General features: G+C 38.8%; 1 protein-coding gene across 1 annotated transcript in view; it reads right to left on the bottom strand.

The window, feature by feature from the left end:
- Positions 1–16273, bottom strand: part of KIAA1328 (KIAA1328 ortholog) — a 385660-nt gene that overhangs the window by 58451 nt on the left and 310936 nt on the right. The window lies entirely within an intron of this gene.

Genomic DNA, 16273 nt, shown 5'->3' with positions numbered 1-16273 from the left:
AAATTTTATTGGAGTATAGTTGATTTACAATGTTGTGTTAGTTTCTGCTGTACAGCAAAGTGAATTGGTTATACATATACATATATCGACTCTTTTTTAGATTCTTTTCCCATATAGGTCATTACAGAGTATTGAGAAGAGTTCCCTGTGTTATACAGTAGGTCCTTATTAGTTATCTATTTTATATATAGTAGTGTGTATATGTCAATCCCAATCTCCCAATTTATCTCTCTTCCCTGCCTCCCCACTTTCCCCCTTGTAACCATAAGTTTGTCTTCTACATCTGTGACTCTGTTTCTGTTTTGTAAGTTCATTTGTACCATTTTTTTAGATTCCACATATAAGTGACATCATATGATATTTGTCTTTATCTTTCCGACTTGCTTCACTCAGTATGACAATCTCTGGGTCCATCCATGTTGCTGCAAATGGCATTGTTTCGTTCTTTTCCATGGCTGAGTAATATTCCATTGTATATATGTACCACTTCTTCTTTATCCATTCCTCTGTAAATGGACATTTAGGTTGCTTCCATGTCCTGGCTATTGTAAACAGTGCTGCAATGAACACTGGGGTGCATGTATCCTTTTGAATTATGGTTTTCTCAAGGTATAAGCCCAGTAGTGGGATTGCTGGGTCGTATGGTAGTTCTATTTTTAGGTTTTTAAGGAACCTCCATAGTGTTCTCCACAGTGGCTGTATCAAGTTACATTCCCACCAATAGCACAAGAGGGTTCCCTTTTCTCCACATCCTCTCCAGCATTGGTTATTTGCAGACTTTTTGATGATGGCCATTCTGATTGGTGTGAGGTGAGGTATCATTGTAGTTTTGATTTGCATTTCTCTAATAATTAGCAGTGGTGAGAAGATTTTAATGCGCTTTTTGGCCATCTATATGTCTTCTTTGGAGAAATGTCTATTTAGGTCTTCTGCCCATTTTATGATTGGTTTATTTGTATTTTGATAACGAAGTGCATGAGCAGCTTGTATATTCTGGAGATTAATCCCTGGTCAGTTGCTTCATTTGCAAATGTTTTCTAACATGTTTTGGGTTGTCTTTTCTTTCTGTTGATGGTTTCCTTTGCTGTGCAAAAGTTTTAAGTTTCATCAGGTCCCATTCATTTATTTTTGTTTTTATTTTCATTACTCTAGGAGGTGGATCAAAAAAGATATTGCTGCGATTTATGTCAGAGAGTGTTCTGCCTATGTTTTCCTCTAAGAGTTTTATAGTATCTGGCCTTACATTTAGGTCTTTAATCCATTTTGAGTTTATTTTTGTGTATGGTGTTAGGGAGTGTTCTAATTTCATTCTTTTACATGTAGCTCTCCAGTTTTCCCAGCACCACTTACTGAAGAGACTATCTTTTCTCCATTGTATGTTCTTGCCTCCTTTGTCATAGACTAGGTGACCGAAGGTGCATGGGTTTACCTCTGGACTTTCTACCCTGTTCCATTGATCTGTATTTCTGCTTTTGTGCCAGTACCATACTGTTTTGATTACTGTAGCTTTGTAGTATAGTCTGAATTCAGGGAGCCTGATTCCTCCACCTCTGTTTTTCTTTCTCAAGATTGCTTTAACTATTCAGGGTCTTTTGTGTTTCCACACAAATGTAAAATTTTTTATTCTAATTCTGTGAAAAATGCCATTGGTAATTTGATAGGGATTACATTGAATCTGGAGATTGCTTTGGGTAGTCTAGTCATTTTCACAATATTGATTCTTCCAATCCAAGAACATGGTATATCTCTCCATCTGTTAGTGTCACCTTTAAGTTTTTTTTCATCAGTATCTTATAATTTTCTGAGTACAGGTCTTTTGCCTCTTTAGGTAGGTTTATTCCTAGGTATTTTATTCTTTTGGATGCAATGGTAAATGGGATTGTTTTCTTAATTTCTCTTTCTGATCTTTCATTGTTAGTGTATAGGAATGCAAGAGATTTCTGTGTATTAATTTTGTATCCTGCAATTTTACCAAATTCATTGATGAGTTCTAGTAGTTTTCTGGTGCCATCTTTAGGATTTTCTATGTAAAGTATCATGCCCTCTGCAAACAGTGACAGTTTCACTTCTTCTTTTCCAGTTTGTAGCCCTTTTATTTCTTTTTCTTCTCTGATTGCTGTGGCTAGGACATCCAGAACTATATATCTTCTTCATGGATTGATTCCTTGATCATTATGTAGTGTCCTTCACTGTCATTTCTAATTTAAAATTCTATTTTGTCAGATATGAGTATTGCTACTCCAGCTTTCTTTTCATTTCCATTTGCATGGAATATCTTTTTCTAACCCTTCACTTTCAGTCTATATGTGCCTCTAGGTCTGAAGTGGATCTCTTGTAGACAGCATATATATGGGTCTTGTTTTTGTATCCACTCAGCCAGTTTATGTCTTTTGGTTGGAGCATTTAATCCATTTACATTTAAGGTAATTATTGATATGTATGTTCCTATTGCCATTTTCTTAATTGCTTTGGGTTTGTTTTTGTAGGTCTTTTTTCTTCCCTTCCTCTTTTGTTCTCTTGTGGCTTGATGACCATCTTTAGTGTTGTGTTTGGGTTGCTTTTTCTTTTGTGTGTGTGTTATCTATTGTAGTTTTCTGGTTTGCATTCCCCATGAGCTTTTGAAATAGCAGTCTATATATATACAAGGTTGTTTTAAGTTGCTGGTCTCTTCATTTCAAATGCAATTCCCATTTCCTGCATTTGTACTCTCCTCTGCTCATGGCTGCTGATTTAGATATCATATTTGTGTGTGGATGATTTCCTCCTTTTACTGTATTTTTGCCTCTACCAGTGAGCTTTCCCATTTGTGATTTTCTTATTTCTAGATGTGGCCTCTTTATTTTCCTCCCTGCCTAGAGAAGTTCCTTTAGCATTTGTTGTAAAGCTGGTTTGGTGGTGCTGAATTCTCTTAGCTTTTGCTTCCCTGTAAAGCTTTTGATTTCTCTGTTGAATCTGAATGAGAGCCTTGCTGGGTAGAGTATTCTTGGCTGCAGGTTTTTCCCTTTCATCACTTTAAATATACTGTGCCACTCCCTTCTGGCCTGCAGAGTTCCTGCTGAAAAGTTAGCTGATAACCTTATGGGGATTCCCTTGTATGTTATTTGTTGCTTTTTCCTTGTTGCTTTTACTATTTTTCCTTTGTATTTAATTTTTGACAGTTTGATTAATATAATACAATATAATATTATAATTAATATATAATCTCAGGCCCTTTCTCTTTCTCTTCTTCTTCTGGGACCCCTATAATGTGAATAGTGGTGAGTTTAATGTTGTCCCAGAGGTCTTCATTTCTTTTCATTTGCTTTTCTTTATTCTGTTCTGCAGAAGTGATTTCCACCACTCTGTCTTCCAGCTCACTTATTCGTTCTTCTGCCTCAGATATTCTGCTATTGATTCCTTCTAGTATATTTTTCATTTCAGTTGTTCATCTCTGTTTGTTTGTTCTTTAGATCTTCTATCTCTTTGTTAAACATTTCTTGTATCTTCTCAGTCTGTCTCCATCCTTTTTCCGAGATTTTGGATCATCTTCACTATCATTACTCTGAATTCTTTTTCAGGTAGATTGCCTATCTCCTCTTCATTTAGTTGTTGTTGTAGGTTCTTTATCTTGCTTCTTCGTCTGCAACATATTTCTTTGTCATCTCATTTTGTCTAACTTACTGTGTTTGTAGTCTCCTTTCTGCAGGCTGCAGGACTGTAGTTCCTCTTGCTTCTAGTGTCTGCCCCCTGGTGGGTGAGGTTGGTCCAGGGTCTTGTGCAGGCTTCCTGGTGGGAGGGAATGGTGCTTGCCCTTTTGTGGGTGGAGTTGTGTCTTGTCCCTCTGGTGGGCAAGGCCATGTCGGGAGGTGTGTTTTGGGATGGCTGCAAACTTAGTACGACTTAGTACGACTTGGACAGGCAGCCTGTCTGCTGATGGGTGGGCTGTATTCCTGTCTTGCTGGTTGTTTGGCCTCAGGCATTCCAGCACTGGAACCTGCAGGCTGTTGGGTGGGGCTGGGCCTTGGTGCTGAAATGGGGACCTCTGGTAGAGCTCATGCCAATTAATATTCCCTGGGGCCTCTGATACTAGTGTCCTCACCCCCACGGTGAGCTACATCCAACCCCTGCCTCCCCACAAGACCCTCCAAGACCCCTAGGTAGGTTTAGCCAGGCTCCTGTGGAGGTACTGCTTTGTGCTGGGTCCCAGTGCATTTGAGACCTCGTGTGTGCCCTCCAAGAGTAGAGTCTCCATTTCTCCCAGCCCCGTGGAGCTCCTACACTCAAGCCCCACTGGCCTTCAAGGCTAAATGCTCTGCGGGTTCTTCCTCCCGATCCCAGACCCTTAGACTCTCTTGAAGGGCTATTTTTATATGGGAACATCCCTGTGTAGCCTGCATGGGTTTGAGATATATATATATATATATATATATATATATATATATATATATATTTATTTATTTATTTATTTTCGGTGCAAGGGCTATGTTTAGTATGGATGTCTGCTCCCTCTTTCCTCAGTGTATGCTGGACGTTATCCCCTTGATAGGGGTTTGACTGGTGTTGTGGTGACTAGAGCCTGCCCTGGGTATTGTGTGGGGCCTCCCCTTTGCTCTGTGGTTGTCGGGGTGGGGTCTGCTCCCTAGTTGGAGTAGAGACCCCAGATCTGTTTCTTAGCTGTGTTTCTGATCTGTGATGCGAGGTAGGTGGGATTGGAGCAGTCCCACTGGAAGAGAAGCCACTGAGTATTCCTCCTCTGGAGCTGTTCACCTGTGAGCATGCTATGTTGTGTCACCTTCCACCTGTTGTGTGAGCTCACAAGTTACTCTGTTATTGGCACTATTCTCAGCCCCATCTTAACTGTGGGTATGCTGGCAGTTGGCCCTGGAGTCTCTCAGGCGTTGTTTTTACCAGGCCACCAACATAGATACACTGAAGTCACGTCCCAAGATTGCGGTAATCCTGGATCTGGACCCACTGTGGCGCTATGGGCGCTATGGGGGCAGCTCTAACTCTGACCTGGACTAACCCCTGCATGTACGTGCCCACAAAGTTCACACCTGCTAAAGCCAGACCCACCTCAGTTGCAGGAGCACTTGTTGTCTGTTCAGATGTTCTGCAGGCACTGAGTTTACCAAGCCAGTTGCAGGGTTTTAATCTGTGGTTTGTGCCGGTAAAAGGAGAGATTTCAGCTCTTCTTCCTTAGTCACACAGCCCCTGGGGCTCAGCTTTGGTTTCAGCCCCACCTCTGCATGTGGGCCATCCATAGGCATCTGCTCCCTGCCCAGTCGAGAGTGGGTGGAGGCGGTGACGGGGGTGCACTGGCATGCTTTGGTGGGAGGGGGCAGAGGTGGCGACTGATGGGGACGTGCGAACCCGCTCCAGCAGGAACCCCTCCTACTGCCTCTGGGGGCGGGGGCCGGAGGGCGGGGAGAGAGACTGTCATGGTGACCCTGCCCTTCACATGTCATTTAACAATGGCGCTTCACTTCCATGGTGGTCTGGGCTTCCTCCAGGAGCATTCCCAGTTGTGGAGTTCCTCACTCCCATCCCTTCAGGCTGTCTCCACACAGCCCACAGCAATTCTCTCCCCAGTTCTGCTCTCCAAACCCCACATTCCAGCATCTAGCCCCTGTCCACACCAGCAGACACACAACTCAGGCTGGGGCATGCAGGGCTGTGTCATGGACCATCTGTGTAGGTCTCACTCTGTCCTGCCTGCCACAGACTGGCTGCTGTGCTCTCCTTCAGGCCCCTGACGCTCCCCTTCTGTCTCAGCTGATCTCCCCACTGGCAATGGGGGTTCCCTGGGTGCAGGGACCTCTCCTCTCCTTCAGCTCCTCCCAAAGCCCCCACAGGGTGCAGGTCCCGTCCTGCTTCCTCTTTTCTTTTTTTCCTTTTCTCTTTTCCGTCCCCCCGGTTATGCGGGGATCTTTTCTTATCCTTTTAGGTGTCCGAGGTCTTCTGCTAGTGTTCAGCAGGTGCTCTGTAAAAACTGTTCCATTTGTAGATGTATTCTTGATGCCCCTGTGGGAAGAGGTGAACTCTATGTCCTCCTACTCTGCCATCTTCTCCTTCTCCCCACTGCTTCTTAATATTATTTTCCACATAACACAAAACATTCCTGTCTTTTTCTTGGAAGACTATAAAAATCTCATTCACAATTTTCTTCTGGTTCCTAGGAAACTGTTGCCCAGGCTACTGAAAGAAGTTATTTGGGAAGAGTCACTATTTCTTTGAGAAAAGGGTGAATATTCAAATGACCTGAAATCAGCTTTGGCTCTGGAATACCAGACCAAGAATACCACGTGCTAACTCTGGGAGTGGCACAGTTTAAGTGTGACCAGAGAAAATCAGGTCTGGAGAAGGCAAGAGTCTTATATCTGCAGAGATTAGCATCAAAACAATCACCAAGATCCTTGGTATTCAAAAGTCACACTCAATATTGACTGTTCTCTATCATGTAGAGATATAAAAGACCAGTCATCCAAATGTACAATTCAGACTTATATACAAACCTGTGGGACCTTCAACCTAAACCAGTACTTTCTCATACTGGACACAAACTCCATTAGTTCATACAATGCATTCAGTCAGTAAATGTTTACCAAGTACCTAATGATTCACAGGGGCTGGTGCTAGGATTAATCTCAGGCTTAGTTTATGGAGAGGGGAAGGAAGATGTGAGAGTAAGAAATGAGATACTGTGAACAATCTGGTAAAGAATCATAAATAACTCAAGGCAGTACAAGGTAATAATAACCGCTAACAGATATAGTATGCTTAGTATGTGCCGGGTACTATTCTAAGCCTTTTCCATATACAATGTATTCTCTTAAAAAAAGTAGCTTTATTGAACTATAATTTGAATACCATAAAATTTACGCCTCTTAAGTGTACAGTTTGATAAATAGTAGTAAATTTATACAGCTATGAAAGCATGGCCACAACCCAGTCTTTAATATTTTTGTCATGAATTTACTTATTCACTTTTGTAATTCAGTTTTAGAATATTTCATCACTTCAAAAAGTTCCCTCATGCCCATTTGTAGTCAATCTCTTCTCCCTGTTTGGCCTGCTCCCATTACCCTCCAGCTCTATCTTTATAGTTTTGCCATTTCCAGAAATAGATACTATTTCTTAATATATAATTTACAGATAAGGAAAATAAGCTGTAGGGGACTTAAATGACCTGCCCAAGATCACAAAGCTAGTAAGTGACCAGCAGTCATATCCAGCCAATCTGATCCCAGGGTTTTTACCATTATGCTATACTGCTGTAAAAAATAATAGGAAAAGTCTGAGGAATTAAGAAGTGGGAGAGATCACATCTGGCTGTAGGATTAGGGAAGATCTGATGCAGGAGGTGAACTTTTGAAAGAAAGGAATAAGGAGCATGGAATTAGCAAAAGCATTAAATTAGAAAACCTTAAGGCTAAATAATGTATTCAGGAAATATTTATTAAGCATCACTATGTCCTTTTAGCTTGCTAATCACTTTAAATCACTTTACCTGCATTATCTCATTAATCTTTATAGCAGTCCATAAATTATATTATTGTCCTCAATTTACAGATAAGGAAGTGGAAACTGTGAAAAGGTCAAGCAGCCTGTCCAATATCACATAGGGGCTGGTCAGAACAAGGCTGGGCTTTGAATGCAGTCAAGGTCTATTTGCCTCTGAATTGCAAACTCTTAAACATTGTGTTAGTTGAGCTCTAAAATAAAACAAAGCAGCAACAACAATTAAAAAACCCAAACTGGGACTTCCCTGGCGGTCCAGTGGTTAAGACTCTGTGCTCCCAATGCAGGGGGCATGGGTTCGATCCCTGGTCAGGGAACTAAGATCCTGCGTGCCACATGGTGTGGCCTAAAAAATAAATAAATAAAAATTAAATTAAAAAACAAATAAATGAATAAATTAAAAAAACCCAAACTGATCTTTGGGGAGATTATTCTTGTGGCAGAACTTAGAATAGAGTGGAACAGAGACAATGGAGGCAGGCAAAGCAGTTCACTACGACTACAACTGCTGGGTGGAATCTTGGGTGACAGAAGGGGAAATTAAAATAGGTAATAGGAGGAGAAACAACTGGAAGGGATTTGTGGCTGAGGTGAGAGGGGAGAAGAAATGCCTGGTAGTGAGAAGAAGAGAAATATCTTTTTAGTCACTATCATGGAAAACCTGAACATTAGTCTTTTTTTTTTTTTTTCTGTTTTGATACTTCTGTCAAAAACTTGGTTGAGACAATTGATATTTGATGGGGAAAATTTTAAAAAGAAATTTTAACAGAGCGTGCAGGGACCTCTATGTACTTCAGGAGTACGTAGAATTATGAGGAATCCCTCATAATTGCAGGCACAATAATGTATGTATACATGCTAATTCATTTTTCTGGGTAAAGAGACCATAGTTTTCATTATATTCTGAAAGGAACCCCAAAAAGTTAAGAATGATTGCTCTAAGGCATAGGGCAAGTTTATTCCTTTTTCTTAATTCTATAAGCTCTATTCCTTATTAAGTTTCCAGAAAGCTATATATCAGCTTTTAATTATATTTGTTCCTTCTATAAAATTTGATTTAATATTAGGTATACCAACAATTACGTAGTTAATGCATATTCATAGAATGACATATCTCTCTATATTTATACACACACACACACACACACACACACACACACACAACCACACACACACAAACACAATGTACACATTTTAAAAATAAAAGTGCTGGTAAGACTATCATCCACTAAGCAGATAAATCTCATGTATAAATGCATATGTTTATATATATGTAAATATATGTGAATATATTTATGTAAATAAACACACATATATTTTTGCATACACAGATGGAATTGAACATAATGGATCATGTCCCATTTATATAGAGCTGGTGGTATGTCTGCTCATCCATCAATCGACATCTCATGCTAAGAGAACTTCTTAGAGTTAACATTGAAGAAAACTCTGTTTCTTGACCCTTTGTTTCATTTTGCATTTTTAAAATAGCTGAGCTATATTATAGCATTCAGTTTAGTTTAAAGAATAAATGATAAAGAAAATACCAGGGTGAGCCCTTTCTAGATCAAGAAATAAAATACTGGCAGCATACAACCTGGAAGCATCACCAATACCCATTCCTGATTACAATCTCTTCTCACATCCAAGAGCCAGCCACTATTCTCCTAAGTACTCCCTTTCTATTCTCTATAGTTTTACCACTTATGTGTGCATCCCAAAATGTGATTTAGTTTTGACACTTTTGAACTTTATACAAATAGAAATATACTGTATATATTCTTTTTGAGACTTTTTTTGCTCAGTATTATGTCTGTGAAATTGACCTGTGTTGATGATCTACGTAGCTGCAGTTTGTGTTCTTTGCTATACAGTATTCCACTGTATGCATTTATGACTTTTTATCCACCCTGTGATTGATGGACATTTGGAATATTTCTGGTTTGGGGCTAATGTGAATAATGCTGCTGTGACAGAGGCCGCTAGTTATCCACCAAAACACACTCTTCCCTTCTTCCGGGCTACACAGCTAGATTATATTCCTCAGTCTTCCCTGTAATTATGTATGGTCAGGTGGAAAACTAGTGGGCACTGCGTGGGCCATTTCAGGCCTGTCCTATAAAAACCTTGAAGCCTTTTACGTGCACTCTTCCATACCCTTCCTACTCTTTGTTGACCTGCTATGGCAGGGCCAACAGTTTCTTACACAAACTCTTTTAGAAAACAAAGGAGGAAAAAAAGACTTCCTGACTCATTAAAAAAGAAAACTGGTGAAATACACATTTACCATTTTAATCATTTTAATGTGTACAATTCACTGGCAATAGGTGCATTATAATGAATGTTGTAAAACCATTGCCACGCTCTAGTTCCATAACTTTTTCATCACTCTAAATGGAAACCCTGTACCAATTAAGCAGTCATTCTCCTTTTTCCCCTCCTCCTGAGCCCCTGTGAACCACTAATTTTTTTTGTCTATTCTGGATATTTCATGTAAGTAAAATCATACAACATGATTCCATCAACATGGCCTTTTGTATCTGGCTACTTTCACTTTGCAAAATGTTTTCAAGGTTCATCCACATTGTAGCATATATCAGAAGTTTATTCCTTCTTGTGGTTAAATTATATTCCACTGTATGTATATATTGCATTTTGTTTATACATTCATCTGTTCATGGACATTTCTGTTGTTCCCACCTTTTGGATATTATGAATAGAGTTGTTATGATCATTTCTGTACAAGATTTGCTTGAAAGCATTTTGTCAATTACTTTGGGTATAAACTTATGAGTGGAATTGATGAGTTATATGGTAATACTGTTTAATGTATTGAGGAATCACCAAAGTGTTTTCCACAATAGCTCCATAATTTTAAAGTTCTAGCAGCAATGTATGAGGGTTCTGCTTTCTCTGCATCCTCTCTAACTTATTTTACATTTTAAAAATTATAACAATCGTAGTGGGTGTTAAAGTGGGTATCTTATTTGATTGGATTTCCCTAACAATTAGGGATGTTGAACATCATTTCATGCTTGTTGGCCATTTGTACATCTTCTTCAGAGAAATGTCTTTTAATGTACTTTGCCCAGTTTTTAAATGGGTTGTCTTTTTGTTTTTGAGTTGTAATAGTTCTTTATATATTCTGGATACCAGACCCATGTAAGATACATGATTTTCAAATTTTTAACCCACTCTGTGGACTATCTTTTCATTCTCTTGATAGTGTTCTTTGGCACAAAAATTTTTAATTTTCATGAAATCAAATTAATCTATTTTTTCTTTTGGTTGCTTGTGTTTTTGGTGTCAAATCTAAGAAACCACTGCCTAATCCAAGGTCCCGAAGATCTGTACCTATGTGTTCTCTGAAGAGCTTTATAGTTTTAGCTCTTATACTTAGGTCTTTGATTCACTTTGAGTTAATTTTTATATATGGTATGAGGTATACAAATGAAGGATCCAGCTTCATTTTTTTCACATGTGGATAGCCAGTTGTCCCAGCATCACTTGTTGAAAAGACTATTCCTTCCCTATTGAATTGTCACACCACTCCTGTCAAAAATCAATTGTATCAACTATCTATCTATCTATCTACCTACCTACCTACCTATCTATCCATCTCTAGCTATCTCCTTATATCAGTACCACACTGTTTTGATTACTGTACCTTTGTAGTGAGTTTTGAAGTGACGAAGTTTGAATCCTCCAACTTTGTTCTTCTTTTTGTTTTTGCGATACATGGGCCTCTCACTGTTGTGGCCTCTCCCGTTGCAGAGCACAGACTCCGGATGCACAGGCTCAGCGGCCATGGCTCACAGGCCCAGCTGCTCCATGGCATGTGGGATCTTCCTGGACCGGGCACGAACCCGTGTCCCCTGCATCGGCAGGTGGGCTCCCAACCACTGCGCCACCAGGGAAGCCCTGTTCTTCTTTTTCAAGACTGTGTTAGCTATTGGGAACCCTTGCAATTCTTTATGAGTTTTAGGATCAGCTTTTCCATTTCTGCAAAAAAGTGTTGTTGGGATTTTGATAGGAATAGCACTGAATCTGTAGGCCAACTTGCGGAGTACTGCCATCTTAAGAATAGTAAGTCTTCAAATCCATGACCGTGGGATGTCTTTCCATTTACGTCTTCTTTAATTTGTTGCAGCAATGTTTTGTACTGTTCAGTGTACAAGTCTTGCACTCAGTTAAATTTATTGCTAGGTATTTTATTGTTTTGATGCTGTTATAAATGGAATTGTTTCCCTGTTCTTTTTCATTAGTTCATTACTAGTGTATAGAAATACAATGGATTTTTGTGTTAAATTCTTTGCTGAAACTTTGCTAAATTCATTTATTAGCTCTAAAAGTTTTTGTGCAATTAGCTGTAGTAGTTTTTGGTTTTCTTCTGCATTCTCTAGGATTTTCTATATATAAAATCATGTCATCTGCTAATGCAGTTTAACTTCTTCCTTTCCAACTTGAATATGTTTTATTTCTTTTTCTTGCCTAATTTTTCTGTCTAGAACGTCCAGTAAAATGTAGAATAGAATTGGCAAACGTGGGAATACTTAGCTTGTTCCTGATCTTAGAGGAAAAACTTGCAGTCTTTCACAATTGAAAATGACATTAGCTGTGGGTTTTTCATAGATGCCCTTCATCTAGTTGAAGAAGTCCCTGCTACTCCTATTTTATTATTGTTTCTATCATGGAGTGTTGAATTTTGTCAAATGTTTTTTCTGTGTTAAGATGATCATATTTTTTCTTTTTATTAATATGGTATATTGTATTGATTGATTTTCATATGTTGAAGTAGCTTTGAATTCCTGGGCTAAATCCTATTTGGTCATGATATATAATCCTTTTAATATGTTGCTGCATTCAGTTTGTTATCATTTTGTTGAGGATATTTTCATCTATATTCACAAGGGATTTTGGTCTGTAGTTTTCTTGTGATGTCTTTGGCTCTGGTATCAGACTAATGCTGGCCTCATTTTAATGATTGAGTAAGTGTTCCTTCCTCTTCTATTTTTTGGGAACAGTTTGAAAACAATTTGTGTTAATTCTTCTTTAATATTTGGTAGAATTCACCAGTGAAGCCATCTGGTCCTGGGCTTGCCTTGTTGGGAGTTTTTTGATTACTGATTTAATCTCTTTACTTGTTATAGGTCTATTCAGATGTTCTACTTTTCTTGAGTCAGTTTTGGTAGTTTGTGTATTTTTAGGAATGTTTCCATTTCATCTAGGTTTGTTGCCTTTTGGTTGTCTACTGTTTGTCTCAACTGTTATTTTTTACCCCAGGCGGCAGTGCTCATTTGGCTTTCAGTGTTTTCAAAGAATGTCCTACATGTAACTGCTTCTCTGTCCTGAAAAAGTCCAGAGGTAGGAAAAACAAAGGCAGTCTCCTTGTATCAGTCTTTTGGGAAATCCACAGACAGGTTGAAACAGACAAACACAACTCCTTGAGAACAAGGTCTGCTTCCTCTGGGACCAGGTACTCACACCTGGAACTTGGCTGCCATCTACAAGACTGCTGCCATGCTGTGGAAGGGGGCAGGGCAAGGATAAATTAAAACTTTATTAAGTTCTCCTATCATGTTTCAGTGACCTTTTTTTCCGGTTAAGAATTTGCTTGGTTTCCATAAATCATTCACCATCTTTCAGAGCTCTGATAATGTTGGTTCTGACAGTATGTGCCAGGTTTTTCAGTGTTTCTGGCAAGGGACAAGCCCCTGGAAGTCCCTACTCTGCCATTTTTGCTGACACACTCCTGACTCATTTATGACACTAGTATAACTCTGATACCAAACCTGACAAGGTCATTACAAAAAAAAGGATATTACACACCAATATCTCCCAATCAGTGTAATTCATCAAATTAACAGAATAAGGAAGAAAACACATGATCATCTCAATAGGTGCAGAAAGAAAAGATCTGATGAAATTTAACACTCATTACGACAAAGGCTCTCAGCAAATGAGGATGGAACTTTCTTAACCTGATAAAAGGCATTTACAAAAAGCCTACAGCTAAAATCATACTTAATGGTGAAAGACTGTCTGCCTTCCCTATGACAGTGGGAACAAGGCATGAAGTCCACTTTTACCATTTTATTCTACATTGTAACAGAAGTCCTAGAGAGTACAGTGAAATAAGAAGAAATAAAAGGCATAAAAAGATTGGAAAGAGAGTAACTGTTATGGACTGAATTGTGGTGTCACCCTCCATCCCCCCAGCAATTCATATGCAGTAGTCCTAACCCCCAGTACAGCTCAGAATGGGACTGTATTTGGAGACAGGGCCTTTAAAGAGGTAATTAAGGTCAAATTAAGTCATATGGGTGGCCCCTAATCCAACATGACTCTTTGTCCTTATAAGAAAAGGGAGACACACCAAGAATGCACATTCACAGCAAAAAGGGCAAATGAGGACACACTGAGAAGGCAGCCATCTGCAAACCAAGGAGAGAGGCCTCACGGGGAATGACTGGAAAGGAACGTGAGGAAGTTTTCATGAATAATGGAAATGTACTATTTCTTAATTATGTAGGTATATCCAATTGTCAAGGCTTATTAAACTGTACTATTAAGTCCTGTGCAATTTTATTGTATATAAATTAAACCTCAATTAGAATAAAAGAAAATGAAAAAAAACCCACACTTTTCTTGCCTCTCAAGCAGTGCTGTTTTTAAGACCCCACTCTACTCACTTTGACATTACCAATCAATCAGCATTAGGACTTTGAAGGGACCAGCACATACACTTCTTAAGCCACTAGATCATTGCAGGGACTGAGGTCAAAAGGTCTAATTGATTAGATCCTTGTTGTGGGAAAATGGGGCAAGGACACAAAAAGAAAAATTAATATTTATACAGTCAACCCTTGAACAACGTGAGGGTTAATGCGAGTGTAACTTAGAGTAGGCCCTCCGTATAGGCGGTTCCTCCACATCCGTGGATTCAATCAATCATGGACTGTTTAGAACTGCAGTATTTACTACTGAAAAAGCTCCGCATATCAGTGGACTCGGTAGTTCAACCCTGAGTTGTTCAAGGGTCAACTGTAATATATTAATTCATTAAACAAATACATTACAAAACAAAAACATTAATACCACATGTTAAGCAACATTCAAGGAAATGGGGAAACAAAAGTGAACATAAGGAGTTCTTATATTCTCATGGGAGAAGACACAAAACATACATAATAAGCAGGTAAATTATATAGTATTTTGAGATACTTGTATTGCAGAGGATAGGAAATGTAGAGCCTCTGGTTCAAGTTACTATTCGATATATAGCAACTTCAACTCTGAATTTTAGTCTCTTGCGTTTGAAGTTTTTTTTTGAGTGGGCTGGGCAGGACGATTTAATCTACATGTTTAGGTTTATTCATAGCTCTGTACTATGCTTGTCTGCTGTGTTTTAATGATAAAGGTATCAATTTTTAACAAATCTTTTAGCTCAGACTACTGGGAACCAGAAGTAATATATTGTGGTATCCTTTCTAATGATTAAACATATAATGATAATGCTAATGCTAATAATAAAAGAAACATAAATAAATGTTCCTTAGAGGCAAGATGGAAATGGTTTCTGTACTTTAGATACTCCTACTTGCTTATTTCTTTAATCAGGACTGCAATATTAATCCAACATGGGCTACAAATAACGCTCACATCATTGCAAGCACAGGCTCACGTAGAGGAACAACTAGGAGCTTCAGAGATTATTTCTCACTTCAGGTCATTCCTTCATTTCCAGTAAAAGAAAAATGTGTTTGGGAGTCTCTCAGGGAGTCTCAACCAGTGACAGCTGCTGTATGTTATATAACCTATAAAACCCCGAAAGACAAAATGAAGGGCATGGTCAATACCATCCGGTAAATCCAACTTACTCTAGGTTCAGCCTCTCTCATACCCTCTCAAAGTGTTAAGGGGAGTCAGAGATTGATGTCAGAGAAATAAACAGGAGGTAGCTCTAAATGTAGTATTGGGCTTTTAGTATTGGGTTAGTATTTTCCTAATTAATTCTGGAACATGCATGCTCAGTGGCCTCACAACCTCTGCCAGCCCATCAGCATAACAGGAAAAAATATTCTCCCAGCTTTGAGGGCTCTTATAAAAGAGAGTCAGTGATTGTTCAGGAAGGGGAGGTTCTAGGCAAGCTAGGAGAGAATAAAAATACTGCTGTGTAGGGAGGAAAAAAGAAGAATGAAGATTGGGTATTTTTAGATTTATGCCTTTGGCTTAAAAGTTATTGACGCAAGTTTGGATTTTCCTAAGTAATGTCTCCTTGTTCCACAGAGCTCAATAAAAGCAACTAAGACAGAACATTCCAAGCATCTATGACTGGAAAACAATTTATATTTTAAGCATAATTCTGACAATACTGTACTGTACTGATATTTTTGCAATCACAAGGTTATTTCTTGAGACAAGAATCAGGTCTGTTTTTTTTTTTTTTTACATGTTTAGTATTAATAAAGTCAACAGAATGGTGAGGAGGATAGGAGAGGTAAAGGAGAAAGAGACTGATAATAAAGATTAATGGTCCTTCAGTAAATGTCCTATGTAGTACTTAATGATTAAAGGACAACAAAAGTAACAAAGGATATAAAACAGAATAATAACATATTTTAAAACTTAGACATACTAAAGAGAGGAAAGCAATTAAGGAGATGCTAAACCAAGCACTGTAACTTAGGTAATTGGTGTCAGGTCATTGACTCATGCTAAACAGGGGGTCCAATCCTGCTACAGCACACCTTGGAAAGTTGGTCTCCCACAA

Source organism: Delphinus delphis, chromosome 13 (assembly GCF_949987515.2).
Source record: "Delphinus delphis chromosome 13, mDelDel1.2, whole genome shotgun sequence".
NCBI classification, from domain to species: Eukaryota; Metazoa; Chordata; class Mammalia; order Artiodactyla; family Delphinidae; genus Delphinus; species Delphinus delphis.
The sequence above is the reverse complement of the archived record's forward strand: the minus strand, read 5'-3'. Positions and strand labels throughout refer to the sequence as shown.